This window comes from Vicugna pacos, unplaced genomic scaffold, assembly GCF_048564905.1.
Source record: "Vicugna pacos unplaced genomic scaffold, VicPac4 SAC-SAT, whole genome shotgun sequence".
Taxonomy (NCBI): Eukaryota; Metazoa; Chordata; class Mammalia; order Artiodactyla; family Camelidae; genus Vicugna; species Vicugna pacos.
Genome location: NW_027328721.1, coordinates 18,357,829 through 18,373,537, shown reverse-complemented (window position 1 = coordinate 18,373,537; position 15,709 = coordinate 18,357,829). Strand labels below are relative to the sequence as shown.

Below are 15,709 nucleotides of genomic sequence, written 5' to 3'. Positions count from 1 at the left end.
CTTCCCGGACCAAACACCTAAGCCAAGCTCCACAGAGGGCGGCAGCCCCTCCATCACACTGATCCACCCACAGAACTCTGCCCGGTTACCTAGGATCCAACAGCCACAACAAGCCTCGCGGTACACACCAACATTCCACCTGGAATCCAACCGGTAACTGCCATCCCCAATGGCTGCTGCATCTTGTCAGTGTTGGGGGAGGGGCTGCATCCGACCAGAGGTTCCTAAGGTAAATGTGATTCTACCCACTAGCGTCCCATGGGCCTTTCTTCTTCCCTCTTTCCTTTTGTTCAGATCTGTATGCACAGAACCAATGGAGGGAAGTGGGTCCCTTTTTAGTTGATGGTTTCACACGTCTTTAAACTTTCTAACAGTTCACAGTACACAGAGACCCTCTAAAGGAGACTTATGTTCCTATAATATCCGTACACCCGGAATACATATGCGTCGCCTGATTTCTGCTGAAACACCCGCACTCTCAGGACATGGATCCATTTGTTTCATGGGGGCTGAAGTTCCAAGAAATGAAACCAACCCCAATGTGCACTTTACTGTCTGTCTCTTTTGCTCTTAGTACACTTTGGCAGATCTACGTGCCTTTGTTATAGGCTTCTTACATTTCTTCTCTACGTAGCGTAGAATATGGCATTCCTTCATCCTGTTGGAAGACATACAAGTCTACATCACGGACTAGGAATCCATTTGATTCCAAATCGGCATTTGGGTTAGGTCACGATATGCTCTTATGAATCAATATTTACGAATATGAATGCACGCCTCTGATTTCCGAAGACAAGTGTGCTGAGTACATGCAAGCCGCGATACTGGGTCGATGCGTGCTGAATGATCCTTGACATCACCTTGAGTATTTTCTTTTGAATAATCATGATTCCCTTGGTATATGTCAGCCAACCGTACCCTTTTGGTGCTTGTTTGTTGGTTTGATTCTTTGTTGGTCTGCTTCTTGCTTGTTTTGCAAACACGTCAGGCCATGCATCTCTCCTTTCGCTTCAAACAGAGAGTCCAATAAGCTGATTCACTTAAGAGAGTGCTTCCAATCACCTATGATTTCCTGCTTCCCTCTCCCATCTTTAGCGTTTTGATGTCCTCCTTGCCTTCTTCTTGTTTCTTCTTTGCCACTCGTGCTCTTCTTGCATTTCCAATAATGGTTTTCTTCTTTCCATTTCATCTTGCTGCTTTTCTATTCAGGGGAGTATTCTCAACCTTCCTTTTAGAAGAAGTTTTGAACTGCTGAATTCTTTTAAGATTTGCCGGTCTGTGGAATTCCCTAGCTCTGCCGTTATTAGAAATGGTGGTCATGGGGCATAGGCTACCCTAGGTGGCAGCATTTGGCCATTCAGGATATGGTCTGTGTCCTGGCACTCCTCCCTGTCCTGCAATATTGCTGCCGAGATATCAGCTGAAACCCCTCTGGAGGTTCCCTTGTGACTATGTTGTTTCCTCCAGGTGCATTTTAAATCACTGGGATATTCGTGAACTTTGTTGATTTGAATCATACAGCTGCTGGTAGGTCTATTGGGGTTCCACCTCCTTTGGATGCTGTGTAATTCCTGAATTCGCATAGATGATTCTTTCTTGGCTTTCAGCAAGTTTCAGTCTGATTTTTCTACAGATACATTTTCAGACATTTTTTTGTTTCTTTATCTCTTGCTTTTCCATCTGGGACTCTTATGAACTCTAGTCTTTCATGCCCTGTCTTAACCCAGGAATCAACAGCAATGTTTCATTGGTTTGCACTTGCTTTCCTATGTCTGCTTCTGACCGAGGGATTTCTGTTCCCCTGTCTTCACAGTCATTCACGCGTCTCTCTGCATTATCTAGTCTGCTAAGGACTGAATTTTAGCCCTGATATTATCACATCCATTGAGTTTTCTGATATTTTTTGGCTCGTCTTTAGACTTTCTCTTCCCCTTTTCTGATATTCTGCCTTTTGTGATTCTGAGACAATGTTGTTCTTCAGGGTTTTCCAGACCTCCATTTTCAACACTTGGTCTGGAGAGCGTTTTGCAGTCTAGTTGTTAGAAAGCTTATCTTCTGGGCCTTCAATATCTTTGGAACTGAAAATGGTACTTCCTGTTTCTTTTACTGTACTTCTTCATCTCTACTGGTCAGGTAATATCAGGTATCTAATGTAGACTTCTAGGGCTTTGTTAAGTGAAAATTTTAGACTCTTGTCTCTACGCAATTCCATGGGATTTCTGTGAGGACAACTTCTCCTAGACATTGATGCCATATCCTGTTCCTGTGTGTGTTGTCTGGTATATCTCCAATTGCTGGTGTTGCATTTGTTGTGATGAACATCCCATACTATTTCGATTAGCAAAACTTCATTTTGATTACGCATATCTCACAATTCTGAAAGTGCGCAGGACACTTCCTCTTGTGGAAATGAGGCTTCTAAAGGTTCTCAGCTCTGCATTCTGCTCTATGTCATTTTGGAGTGTTTAAAAAAAAGCAAACTGAGAGTGCGCTTGTGCTTTGAAGTGCCACGGGAATGTCCCAATGAAAGCAGTTCTTCCCAGAGCTTCTCTGTCTACTGAAACACCAGTGGAAGCTCATCCATGGATGTCACACATCAGGGCCTGCTGGAATGATCCCGCAGACCTACCTTGGTGTCCTCGGTGCCGTCCCGTGCCGGTGCCATCCAAAATGTAGCATCCGCTTTTGGGAGATAGTGCTGAAGGAAATGCTTCCTCTTCTCACGCTGTGGACTTGGACCACTCTTCCTTGTCCTCTCATCCTTGTGGCACGGGTGCACGAAGGCAACCACAGAGCTGTTGCGCATCCTGTGCCTCAAACCAAACCATAATCCCAGCCCAGGTTATGAATGTAGCAGATCCTAAGGCTTTTCATTCTGATTTCAAACCCAAGGCCCCCTGGATCCCTCAGACCAGATGCACGATAGCTCTGATTCAGCCCCACACGTGCTCTATTGGCAAAATGCCCAATTGGTCCCTGGTCCTGCAGATGCACTGGGTGTGGCCATGGGACATATCGGTAATCTCAACCGCGCGACCAGTGTGGTTGCTTTATCATTGGTACACAGTTCGGTTTGCTCTCTTGATTCGACCCACCACATCCCACAATGCACTCCAGATCCCTGAGACTCAGCGTGTGCCATCATCCGAAGCCCTATCCCTCACTGACCGTTGCCTCTGCTACCTCAAATTTGGCAGCTCGGATCTTGGTCTCAGAATCAACTGTGGGGATATTTTGCGCTGGTTTCTTTGAGTTCTGTCAGCCAAGCATCTGCTGTGCACTCTTGTAAATCTCAGCACATCACCTTCAATCCCATGTCTCCTGTCCGCTTGAGAGTGTGCGTCCAAGGCAAACAGAGTTTCACCCTTGTTGCTCCATCACCAGGGGTCAGACCCTGCACTGGTTTCCATTCCCTGCTTTGCCTTCTCCTGCTTCCAGGTGTCCTGAGGCCTCATCCTGTCTTTGGAAGTAACAGACCTCTCTTCGGCAAGTGTCCTGTGCCAAGGGCTGGGTGAGTGGATGTTTCCATTGCTCTGTACATGGGAGCGAGTGAGTGCAGGTTGCACTTCTTCTCTGCCAACTGGGCATCGATGAATCAACACTATCCAGATACATTTCACAGAAATGTGATATTTGCTTAGCTCTTTGTTCCTATACAGCCGTGGTGGGAGGGATTGTCCGAAGACACCTGTTTTGACAGTGTGTTGATATCTCATTTGCAGTCTTTAAGAAGTTTAACAGAATTCATTTACATGTTTTGGGAGTTATACGAAAATGAAGTTATTTTTTGAAACACACTGTATCGACCTAGAAGCCAGACTTGTCAATTTTGGTAACATTTTGTCAGCTCTACGGAAAACCTAGACAGAAAGAATGCAAATTTCTAGTCCAAACTGCTAAAGGGGTCATGTCAACTCTTTCCTTTTGAAGCCTCCGAAACCAACAGGAACCATGAAATAACTATTGGAAAGATGAACTAACCCCCAACCTTGGATACACTTGTGCATGTGGTGCCCTTTACTCCCAATGACACCTACTGGCCAATGTTGGCATTTCAAGGGGTAACATCCCTCTCTAGGAAAATACAAGAGGAAACAAACCAAATATATACATTTAGGTTTGAATCCAAAAGCACCTAGAGGCATTATAGCTAGGTGAACCCTGCTGCAGTTATGCTAGTCTATTGAGAACCAGGTGTTCTTCTATCAGTGGTGAGAACGCTTAATCATCCGATCATGTTGGGTAAAGCCATTTAACGCAACCAAGTCTGCACCCCCATGATATAGTGCCCCCGGGGGCTTGACTCCATTGAAAGACGATCCACAGAAGCTGTGTCTTTAATGTCATTGGCGACTTTTACAGTACAGTTCACTTTCTGACATGTACTATTTACCTATACTGTCTTGAAAAACTGAGGCCTAATACAGATTCAAGTTCAGTCAAAGATTCCCCTCACTTACCACACTCCCTTCACCCCAGGGAAGACATAAACACCACATTTGCTGAATCTAGCGGAAGGCCATCGTTTCTAGGTGTGAGCTAAGTATTCAATTCCTATCGATTTCAGCCGAGACTATTTGACCTTTAAGGAGTTCACTGTTGTTCACAGAGTGTGAAGCTGGAGGAACTCTGATTCTAGGAGGGGCTTGCTCTTCTCGTAATGGCTTCATTGCAGCTCAGGTACTGATCCTTCCAAATGGATGCCTGAGTGGAGGGGAGGGAAGGGCAAGTGCTTGCTAGCTAGGCCCAAACCTGGGAAAAGGCTTACCTGGGCTTGGTGAATTCTGGTCTGAATGGCTAGGGAATGCCCCTTGGGACGTGTGGATTCTCACGACCTCTTCCAAGAACAGGAGCGTTTTGATCATCTCTGCCATCTCTTCTCTTGCAGATGTCAGAGACCTTGGACCCGTTCTTGGAGAAGAGAATTGAGGAACTTCCTCAAGTCCACGTTGGCACTCCGTATGTTTCTGCCAGTATCAGCGAGGATCAATATGTCTCATGAATGTCTTTTGAGCCTGGTATCCTCTACAGCTGTCTCCACGCCAGTATTCTCCATTGTAGCAGAACATCTCTCATCCATGTGTTCGCATCTCTCCTCAATCCGTGCAGCCAGCTTTTCGCCCAGCTTCTCTTCGTGTCTCCCCTAAAGTCGACTTCACCAGGACTGGGCAAGTCTGAAAGTACCTCGGAGCCTCACCAGTAAGCTGATGACAGGCAGATCTTCCACTGTCTGCTCTTAAAGGTTCTGGAAACTGACCTGTGAACTCAGGTCTTTGGGCAGCAGCAGTATCTCGAACTTACACAGCTTCCCGGACCAAACACCTAAGCCAAGCTCCACAGAGGGCGGCAGCCCCTCCATCACACTGATCCACCCACAGAACTCTGCCCGGTTACCTAGGATCCAACAGCCACAACAAGCCTCGCGGTACACACCAACATTCCACCTGGAATCCAACCGGTAACTGCCATCCCCAATGGCTGCTGCATCTTGTCAGTGTTGGGGGAGGGGCTGCATCCGACCAGAGGTTCCTAAGGTAAATGTGATTCTACCCACTAGCGTCCCATGGGCCTTTCTTCTTCCCTCTTTCCTTTTGTTCAGATCTGTATGCACAGAACCAATGGAGGGAAGTGGGTCCCTTTTTAGTTGATGGTTTCACACGTCTTTAAACTTTCTAACAGTTCACAGTACACAGAGACCCTCTAAAGGAGACTTATGTTCCTATAATATCCGTACACCCGGAATACATATGCGTCGCCTGATTTCTGCTGAAACACCCGCACTCTCAGGACATGGATCCATTTGTTTCATGGGGGCTGAAGTTCCAAGAAATGAAACCAACCCCAATGTGCACTTTACTGTCTGTCTCTTTTGCTCTTAGTACACTTTGGCAGATCTACGTGCCTTTGTTATAGGCTTCTTACATTTCTTCTCTACGTAGCGTAGAATATGGCATTCCTTCATCCTGTTGGAAGACATACAAGTCTACATCACGGACTAGGAATCCATTTGATTCCAAATCGGCATTTGGGTTAGGTCACGATATGCTCTTATGAATCAATATTTACGAATATGAATGCACGCCTCTGATTTCCGAAGACAAGTGTGCTGAGTACATGCAAGCCGCGATACTGGGTCGATGCGTGCTGAATGATCCTTGACATCACCTTGAGTATTTTCTTTTGAATAATCATGATTCCCTTGGTATATGTCAGCCAACCGTACCCTTTTGGTGCTTGTTTGTTGGTTTGATTCTTTGTTGGTCTGCTTCTTGCTTGTTTTGCAAACACGTCAGGCCATGCATCTCTCCTTTCGCTTCAAACAGAGAGTCCAATAAGCTGATTCACTTAAGAGAGTGCTTCCAATCACCTATGATTTCCTGCTTCCCTCTCCCATCTTTAGCGTTTTGATGTCCTCCTTGCCTTCTTCTTGTTTCTTCTTTGCCACTCGTGCTCTTCTTGCATTTCCAATAATGGTTTTCTTCTTTCCATTTCATCTTGCTGCTTTTCTATTCAGGGGAGTATTCTCAACCTTCCTTTTAGAAGAAGTTTTGAACTGCTGAATTCTTTTAAGATTTGCCGGTCTGTGGAATTCCCTAGCTCTGCCGTTATTAGAAATGGTGGTCATGGGGCATAGGCTACCCTAGGTGGCAGCATTTGGCCATTCAGGATATGGTCTGTGTCCTGGCACTCCTCCCTGTCCTGCAATATTGCTGCCGAGATATCAGCTGAAACCCCTCTGGAGGTTCCCTTGTGACTATGTTGTTTCCTCCAGGTGCATTTTAAATCACTGGGATATTCGTGAACTTTGTTGATTTGAATCATACAGCTGCTGGTAGGTCTATTGGGGTTCCACCTCCTTTGGATGCTGTGTAATTCCTGAATTCGCATAGGTGATTCTTTCTTGGCTTTCAGCAAGTTTCAGTCTGATTTTTCTACAGATACATTTTCAGACATTTTTTGTTTCTTTATCTCTTGCTTTTCCATCTGGGACTCTTATGAACTCTAGTCTTTCATGCCCTGTCTTAACCCAGGAATCAACAGCAATGTTTCATTGGTTTGCACTTGCTTTCCTATGTCTGCTTCTGACCGAGGGATTTCTGTTCCCCTGTCTTCACAGTCATTCACGCGTCTCTCTGCATTATCTAGTCTGCTAAGGACTGAATTTTAGCCCTGATATTATCACATCCATTGAGTTTTCTGATATTTTTTGGCTCGTCTTTAGACTTTCTCTTCCCCTTTTCTGATATTCTGCCTTTTGTGATTCTGAGACAATGTTGTTCTTCAGGGTTTTCCAGACCTCCATTTTCAACACTTGGTCTGGAGAGCGTTTTGCAGTCTAGTTGTTAGAAAGCTTATCTTCTGGGCCTTCAATATCTTTGGAACTGAAAATGGTACTTCCTGTTTCTTTTACTGTACTTCTTCATCTCTACTGGTCAGGTAATATCAGGTATCTAATGTAGACTTCTAGGGCTTTGTTAAGTGAAAATTTTAGACTCTTGTCTCTACGCAATTCCATGGGATTTCTGTGAGGACAACTTCTCCTAGACATTGATGCCATATCCTGTTCCTGTGTGTGTTGTCTGGTATATCTCCAATTGCTGGTGTTGCATTTGTTGTGATGAACATCCCATACTATTTCGATTAGCAAAACTTCATTTTGATTACGCATATCTCACAATTCTGAAAGTGCGCAGGACACTTCCTCTTGTGGAAATGAGGCTTCTAAAGGTTCTCAGCTCTGCATTCTGCTCTATGTCATTTTGGAGTGTTTAAAAAAAAGCAAACTGAGAGTGCGCTTGTGCTTTGAAGTGCCACGGGAGTGTCCCAATGAAAGCAGTTCTTCCCAGAGCTTCTCTGTCTACTGAAACACCAGTGGAAGCTCATCCATGGATGTCACACATCAGGGCCTGCTGGAATGATCCCGCAGACCTACCTTGGTGTCCTCGGTGCCGTCCCGTGCCGGTGCCATCCAAAATGTAGCATCCGCTTTTGGGAGATAGTGCTGAAGGAAATGCTTCCTCTTCTCACGCTGTGGACTTGGACCACTCTTCCTTGTCCTCTCATCCTTGTGGCACGGGTGCACGAAGGCAACCACAGAGCTGTTGCGCATCCTGTGCCTCAAACCAAACCATAATCCCAGCCCAGGTTATGAATGTAGCAGATCCTAAGGCTTTTCATTCTGATTTCAAACCCAAGGCCCCCTGGATCCCTCAGACCAGATGCACGATAGCTCTGATTCAGCCCCACACGTGCTCTATTGGCAAAATGCCCAATTGGTCCCTGGTCCTGCAGATGCACTGGGTGTGGCCATGGGACATATCGGTAATCTCAACTGCGCGACCAGTGTGGTTGCTTTATCATTGGTACACAGTTCGGTTTGCTCTCTTGATTCGACCCACCACATCCCACAATGCACTCCAGATCCCTGAGACTCAGCGTGTGCCATCATCCGAAGCCCTATCCCTCACTGACCGTTGCCTCTGCTACCTCAAATTTGGCAGCTCGGATCTTGGTCTCAGAATCAACTGTGGGGATATTTTGCGCTGGTTTCTTTGAGTTCTGTCAGCCAAGCATCTGCTGTGCACTCTTGTAAATCTCAGCACATCACCTTCAATCCCATGTCTCCTGTCCGCTTGAGAGTGTGCGTCCAAGGCAAACAGAGTTTCACCCTTGTTGCTCCATCACCAGGGGTCAGACCCTGCACTGGTTTCCATTCCCTGCTTTGCCTTCTCCTGCTTCCAGGTGTCCTGAGGCCTCATCCTGTCTTTGGAAGTAACAGACCTCTCTTCGGCAAGTGTCCTGTGCCAAGGGCTGGGTGAGTGGATGTTTCCATTGCTCTGTACATGGGAGCGAGTGAGTGCAGGTTGCACTTCTTCTCTGCCAACTGGGCATCGATGAATCAACACTATCCAGATACATTTCACAGAAATGTGATATTTGCTTAGCTCTTTGTTCCTATACAGCCGTGGTGGGAGGGATTGTCCGAAGACACCTGTTTTGACAGTGTGTTGATATCTCATTTGCAGTCTTTAAGAAGTTTAACAGAATTCATTTACATGTTTTGGGAGTTATACGAAAATGAAGTTATTTTTTGAAACACACTGTATCGACCTAGAAGCCAGACTTGTCAATTTTGGTAACATTTTGTCAGCTCTACGGAAAACCTAGACAGAAAGAATGCAAATTTCTAGTCCAAACTGCTAAAGGGGTCATGTCAACTCTTTCCTTTTGAAGCCTCCGAAACCAACAGGAACCATGAAATAACTATTGGAAAGATGAACTAACCCCCAACCTTGGATACACTTGTGCATGTGGTGCCCTTTACTCCCAATGACACCTACTGGCCAATGTTGGCATTTCAAGGGGTAACATCCCTCTCTAGGAAAATACAAGAGGAAACAAACCAAATATATACATTTAGGTTTGAATCCAAAAGCACCTAGAGGCATTATAGCTAGGTGAACCCTGCTGCAGTTATGCTAGTCTATTGAGAACCAGGTGTTCTTCTATCAGTGATGAGAACGCTTAATCATCCGATCATGTTGGGTAAAGCCATTTAACGCAACCAAGTCTGCACCCCCATGATATAGTGCCCCCGGGGGCTTGACTCCATTGAAAGACGATCCACAGAAGCTGTGTCTTTAATGTCATTGGCGACTTTTACAGTACAGTTCACTTTCTGACATGTACTATTTACCTATACTGTCTTGAAAAACTGAGGCCTAATACAGATTCAAGTTCAGTCAAAGATTCCCCTCACTTACCACACTCCCTTCACCCCAGGGAAGACATAAACACCACATTTGCTGAATCTAGCGGAAGGCCATCGTTTCTAGGTGTGAGCTAAGTATTCAATTCCTATCGATTTCAGCCGAGACTATTTGACCTTTAAGGAGTTCACTGTTGTTCACAGAGTGTGAAGCTGGAGGAACTCTGATTCTAGGAGGGGCTTGCTCTTCTCGTAATGGCTTCATTGCAGCTCAGGTACTGATCCTTCCAAATGGATGCCTGAGTGGAGGGGAGGGAAGGGCAAGTGCTTGCTAGCTAGGCCCAAACCTGGGAAAAGGCTTACCTGGGCTTGGTGAATTCTGGTCTGAATGGCTAGGGAATGCCCCTTGGGACGTGTGGATTCTCACGACCTCTTCCAAGAACAGGAGCGTTTTGATCATCTCTGCCATCTCTTCTCTTGCAGATGTCAGAGACCTTGGACCCGTTCTTGGAGAAGAGAATTGAGGAACTTCCTCAAGTCCACGTTGGCACTCCGTATGTTTCTGCCAGTATCAGCGAGGATCAATATGTCTCATGAATGTCTTTTGAGCCTGGTATCCTCTACAGCTGTCTCCACGCCAGTATTCTCCATTGTAGCAGAACATCTCTCATCCATGTGTTCGCATCTCTCCTCAATCCGTGCAGCCAGCTTTTCGCCCAGCTTCTCTTCGTGTCTCCCCTAAAGTCGACTTCACCAGGACTGGGCAAGTCTGAAAGTACCTCGGAGCCTCACCAGTAAGCTGATGACAGGCAGATCTTCCACTGTCTGCTCTTAAAGGTTCTGGAAACTGACCTGTGAACTCAGGTCTTTGGGCAGCAGCAGTATCTCGAACTTACACAGCTTCCCGGACCAAACACCTAAGCCAAGCTCCACAGAGGGCGGCAGCCCCTCCATCACACTGATCCACCCACAGAACTCTGCCCGGTTACCTAGGATCCAACAGCCACAACAAGCCTCGCGGTACACACCAACATTCCACCTGGAATCCAACCGGTAACTGCCACCCCCAATGGCTGCTGCATCTTGTCAGTGTTGGGGGAGGGGCTGCATCCGACCAGAGGTTCCTAAGGTAAATGTGATTCTACCCACTAGCGTCCCATGGGCCTTTCTTCTTCCCTCTTTCCTTTTGTTCAGATCTGTATGCACAGAACCAATGGAGGGAAGTGGGTCCCTTTTTAGTTGATGGTTTCACACGTCTTTAAACTTTCTAACAGTTCACAGTACACAGAGACCCTCTAAAGGAGACTTATGTTCCTATAATATCCGTACACCCGGAATACATATGCGTCGCCTGATTTCTGCTGAAACACCCGCACTCTCAGGACATGGATCCATTTGTTTCATGGGGGCTGAAGTTCCAAGAAATGAAACCAACCCCAATGTGCACTTTACTGTCTGTCTCTTTTGCTCTTAGTACACTTTGGCAGATCTACGTGCCTTTGTTATAGGCTTCTTACATTTCTTCTCTACGTAGCGTAGAATATGGCATTCCTTCATCCTGTTGGAAGACATACAAGTCTACATCACGGACTAGGAATCCATTTGATTCCAAATCGGCATTTGGGTTAGGTCACGATATGCTCTTATGAATCAATATTTACGAATATGAATGCACGCCTCTGATTTCCGAAGACAAGTGTGCTGAGTACATGCAAGCCGCGATACTGGGTCGATGCGTGCTGAATGATCCTTGACATCACCTTGAGTATTTTCTTTTGAATAATCATGATTCCCTTGGTATATGTCAGCCAACCGTACCCTTTTGGTGCTTGTTTGTTGGTTTGATTCTTTGTTGGTCTGCTTCTTGCTTGTTTTGCAAACACGTCAGGCCATGCATCTCTCCTTTCGCTTCAAACAGAGAGTCCAATAAGCTGATTCACTTAAGAGAGTGCTTCCAATCACCTATGATTTCCTGCTTCCCTCTCCCATCTTTAGCGTTTTGATGTCCTCCTTGCCTTCTTCTTGTTTCTTCTTTGCCACTCGTGCTCTTCTTGCATTTCCAATAATGGTTTTCTTCTTTCCATTTCATCTTGCTGCTTTTCTATTCAGGGGAGTATTCTCAACCTTCCTTTTAGAAGAAGTTTTGAACTGCTGAATTCTTTTAAGATTTGCCGGTCTGTGGAATTCCCTAGCTCTGCCGTTATTAGAAATGGTGGTCATGGGGCATAGGCTACCCTAGGTGGCAGCATTTGGCCATTCAGGATATGGTCTGTGTCCTGGCACTCCTCCCTGTCCTGCAATATTGCTGCCGAGATATCAGCTGAAACCCCTCTGGAGGTTCCCTTGTGACTATGTTGTTTCCTCCAGGTGCATTTTAAATCACTGGGATATTCGTGAACTTTGTTGATTTGAATCATACAGCTGCTGGTAGGTCTATTGGGGTTCCACCTCCTTTGGATGCTGTGTAATTCCTGAATTCGCATAGATGATTCTTTCTTGGCTTTCAGCAAGTTTCAGTCTGATTTTTCTACAGATACATTTTCAGACATTTTTTGTTTCTTTATCTCTTGCTTTTCCATCTGGGACTCTTATGAACTCTAGTCTTTCATGCCCTGTCTTAACCCAGGAATCAACAGCAATGTTTCATTGGTTTGCACTTGCTTTCCTATGTCTGCTTCTGACCGAGGGATTTCTGTTCCCCTGTCTTCACAGTCATTCACGCGTCTCTCTGCATTATCTAGTCTGCTAAGGACTGAATTTTAGCCCTGATATTATCACATCCATTGAGTTTTCTGATATTTTTTGGCTCGTCTTTAGACTTTCTCTTCCCCTTTTCTGATATTCTGCCTTTTGTGATTCTGAGACAATGTTGTTCTTCAGGGTTTTCCAGACCTCCATTTTCAACACTTGGTCTGGAGAGCGTTTTGCAGTCTAGTTGTTAGAAAGCTTATCTTCTGGGCCTTCAATATCTTTGGAACTGAAAATGGTACTTCCTGTTTCTTTTACTGTACTTCTTCATCTCTACTGGTCAGGTAATATCAGGTATCTAATGTAGACTTCTAGGGCTTTGTTAAGTGAAAATTTTAGACTCTTGTCTCTACGCAATTCCATGGGATTTCTGTGAGGACAACTTCTCCTAGACATTGATGCCATATCCTGTTCCTGTGTGTGTTGTCTGGTATATCTCCAATTGCTGGTGTTGCATTTGTTGTGATGAACATCCCATACTATTTCGATTAGCAAAACTTCATTTTGATTACGCATATCTCACAATTCTGAAAGTGCGCAGGACACTTCCTCTTGTGGAAATGAGGCTTCTAAAGGTTCTCAGCTCTGCATTCTGCTCTATGTCATTTTGGAGTGTTTAAAAAAAAGCAAACTGAGAGTGCGCTTGTGCTTTGAAGTGCCACGGGAATGTCCCAATGAAAGCAGTTCTTCCCAGAGCTTCTCTGTCTACTGAAACACCAGTGGAAGCTCATCCATGGATGTCACACATCAGGGCCTGCTGGAATGATCCCGCAGACCTACCTTGGTGTCCTCGGTGCCGTCCCGTGCCGGTGCCATCCAAAATGTAGCATCCGCTTTTGGGAGATAGTGCTGAAGGAAATGCTTCCTCTTCTCACGCTGTGGACTTGGACCACTCTTCCTTGTCCTCTCATCCTTGTGGCACGGGTGCACGAAGGCAACCACAGAGCTGTTGCGCATCCTGTGCCTCAAACCAAACCATAATCCCAGCCCAGGTTATGAATGTAGCAGATCCTAAGGCTTTTCATTCTGATTTCAAACCCAAGGCCCCCTGGATCCCTCAGACCAGATGCACGATAGCTCTGATTCAGCCCCACACGTGCTCTATTGGCAAAATGCCCAATTGGTCCCTGGTCCTGCAGATGCACTGGGTGTGGCCATGGGACATATCGGTAATCTCAACCGCGCGACCAGTGTGGTTGCTTTATCATTGGTACACAGTTCGGTTTGCTCTCTTGATTCGACCCACCACATCCCACAATGCACTCCAGATCCCTGAGACTCAGCGTGTGCCATCATCCGAAGCCCTATCCCTCACTGACCGTTGCCTCTGCTACCTCAAATTTGGCAGCTCGGATCTTGGTCTCAGAATCAACTGTGGGGATATTTTGCGCTGGTTTCTTTGAGTTCTGTCAGCCAAGCATCTGCTGTGCACTCTTGTAAATCTCAGCACATCACCTTCAATCCCATGTCTCCTGTCCGCTTGAGAGTGTGCGTCCAAGGCAAACAGAGTTTCACCCTTGTTGCTCCATCACCAGGGGTCAGACCCTGCACTGGTTTCCATTCCCTGCTTTGCCTTCTCCTGCTTCCAGGTGTCCTGAGGCCTCATCCTGTCTTTGGAAGTAACAGACCTCTCTTCGGCAAGTGTCCTGTGCCAAGGGCTGGGTGAGTGGATGTTTCCATTGCTCTGTACATGGGAGCGAGTGAGTGCAGGTTGCACTTCTTCTCTGCCAACTGGGCATCGATGAATCAACACTATCCAGATACATTTCACAGAAATGTGATATTTGCTTAGCTCTTTGTTCCTATACAGCCGTGGTGGGAGGGATTGTCCGAAGACACCTGTTTTGACAGTGTGTTGATATCTCATTTGCAGTCTTTAAGAAGTTTAACAGAATTCATTTACATGTTTTGGGAGTTATACGAAAATGAAGTTATTTTTTGAAACACACTGTATCGACCTAGAAGCCAGACTTGTCAATTTTGGTAACATTTTGTCAGCTCTACGGAAAACCTAGACAGAAAGAATGCAAATTTCTAGTCCAAACTGCTAAAGGGGTCATGTCAACTCTTTCCTTTTGAAGCCTCCGAAACCAACAGGAACCATGAAATAACTATTGGAAAGATGAACTAACCCCCAACCTTGGATACACTTGTGCATGTGGTGCCCTTTACTCCCAATGACACCTACTGGCCAATGTTGGCATTTCAAGGGGTAACATCCCTCTCTAGGAAAATACAAGAGGAAACAAACCAAATATATACATTTAGGTTTGAATCCAAAAGCACCTAGAGGCATTATAGCTAGGTGAACCCTGCTGCAGTTATGCTAGTCTATTGAGAACCAGGTGTTCTTCTATCAGTGATGAGAACGCTTAATCATCCGATCATGTTGGGTAAAGCCATTTAACGCAACCAAGTCTGCACCCCCATGATATAGTGCCCCCGGGGGCTTGACTCCATTGAAAGACGATCCACAGAAGCTGTGTCTTTAATGTCATTGGCGACTTTTACAGTACAGTTCACTTTCTGACATGTACTATTTACCTATACTGTCTTGAAAAACTGAGGCCTAATACAGATTCAAGTTCAGTCAAAGATTCCCCTCACTTACCACACTCCCTTCACCCCAGGGAAGACATAAACACCACATTTGCTGAATCTAGCGGAAGGCCATCGTTTCTAGGTGTGAGCTAAGTATTCAATTCCTATCGATTTCAGCCGAGACTATTTGACCTTTAAGGAGTTCACTGTTGTTCACAGAGTGTGAAGCTGGAGGAACTCTGATTCTAGGAGGGGCTTGCTCTTCTCGTAATGGCTTCATTGCAGCTCAGGTACTGATCCTTCCAAATGGATGCCTGAGTGGAGGGGAGGGAAGGGCAAGTGCTTGCTAGCTAGGCCCAAACCTGGGAAAAGGCTTACCTGGGCTTGGTGAATTCTGGTCTGAATGGCTAGGGAATGCCCCTTGGGACGTGTGGATTCTCACGACCTCTTCCAAGAACAGGAGCGTTTTGATCATCTCTGCCATCTCTTCTCTTGCAGATGTCAGAGACCTTGGACCCGTTCTTGGAGAAGAGAATTGAGGAACTTCCTCAAGTCCACGTTGGCACTCCGTATGTTTCTGCCAGTATCAGCGAGGATCAATATGTCTCATGAATGTCTTTTGAGCCTGGTATCCTCTACAGCTGTCTCCACGCCAGTATTCTCCATTGTAGCAGAACATCTCTCATCCATGTGTTCGCATCTCTCCTCAAT

The 15,709-nt window shown here is 45.8% G+C and overlaps 3 long non-coding RNA genes across 4 annotated transcripts; all 3 read left to right on the top strand.

The window, feature by feature from the left end:
* The first annotated feature begins 116 nt into the window (after window positions 1–116).
* LOC140692122 (uncharacterized) lies at window positions 117–5,091 on the top strand. Its single transcript, XR_012067676.1, has 3 exons — window positions 117–229; window positions 3,439–3,511; window positions 4,889–5,091. It is a non-coding gene; the product is annotated as an uncharacterized lncRNA (long non-coding RNA).
* Window positions 5,092–5,421: 330 nt separating this feature from the next.
* LOC140692134 (uncharacterized) lies at window positions 5,422–10,394 on the top strand. The gene is made up of 3 exons (XR_012067693.1): window positions 5,422–5,534; window positions 8,743–8,815; window positions 10,193–10,394. It is a non-coding gene; the product is annotated as an uncharacterized lncRNA (long non-coding RNA).
* A 262-nt stretch (window positions 10,395–10,656) lies between these two features.
* Window positions 10,657–15,700, top strand: LOC140692138 (uncharacterized). Of its 2 annotated transcripts, XR_012067698.1 has the most exons (4): window positions 10,706–10,838; window positions 14,047–14,119; window positions 15,218–15,288; window positions 15,497–15,675. It is a non-coding gene; the product is annotated as an uncharacterized lncRNA (long non-coding RNA). The 2 variants fall into 2 exon arrangements; XR_012067699.1 differs by lacking the exon at window positions 15,218–15,288 and having other exon boundaries at window positions 10,657–10,838; window positions 15,497–15,700.
* The last annotated feature ends 9 nt before the right edge of the window (window positions 15,701–15,709 follow it).